This window comes from Coturnix japonica, unplaced genomic scaffold (assembly GCF_054131305.1).
Source record: "Coturnix japonica strain WE unplaced genomic scaffold, WE-NBRP24 Scf082, whole genome shotgun sequence".
Lineage (NCBI taxonomy): Eukaryota > Metazoa > Chordata > Aves > Galliformes > Phasianidae > Coturnix > Coturnix japonica.
This window is the reverse complement of record NW_028188985.1, coordinates 37,110-37,569: the sequence shown is the minus strand read 5'-3', so window position 1 is coordinate 37,569 and position 460 is coordinate 37,110. Positions and strand designations below refer to the sequence as shown.

At 62.2% G+C, this 460-nt stretch overlaps 1 protein-coding gene across 1 annotated transcript in view; it reads right to left on the bottom strand.

Moving 5' to 3' along the window:
- Window positions 1–460, bottom strand: part of LOC146751505 (ATP-dependent chromatin remodeler CHD3-like) — a gene marked incomplete at its 5' end in the record, with an annotated part of 36,105 nt that overhangs the window by 39 nt on the left and 35,606 nt on the right.

Here is a 460-nt window from a genome sequence, read left to right as displayed (position 1 = left end):
CTGGGTGTCCCATAGCACCCATGGGTGTCCCTGTGTCCCTGGGTGTCCCCCAGCACGTGGGGTTTGGGGGGGGACACCCCTGGCAGCCCCTGGCAGCCCCAGCCCATCCCTGGTGTTCCTGTCCCCAAGTGTCCCCAAGTGTCCCCATGTCCTCTCTGGGTGTCCCCAGGTGACCCCATCCTGTCTGTCTGTCCTCATACGTCCCCATCCACACCCTGTCTGGCTGTCCCAGACTGTCCCATGGCCCCAGACACCATCCCAACCCACTGTCCCCATTGTGTCCCCATGTCCCCATTGTAACCCCATGTCCCCATTGTGACCCCGTGTCCCCATTGTGACCCATGTCCCCATTGTGACCCCATGTCCCCATTGATGACCCCATGTCCCCATTGTGTCCCCATGTCCCCATTGTGTCCCCATGTCCCCATTGTGACCCCTGTCCCCATTGTGTCCCGTGTCC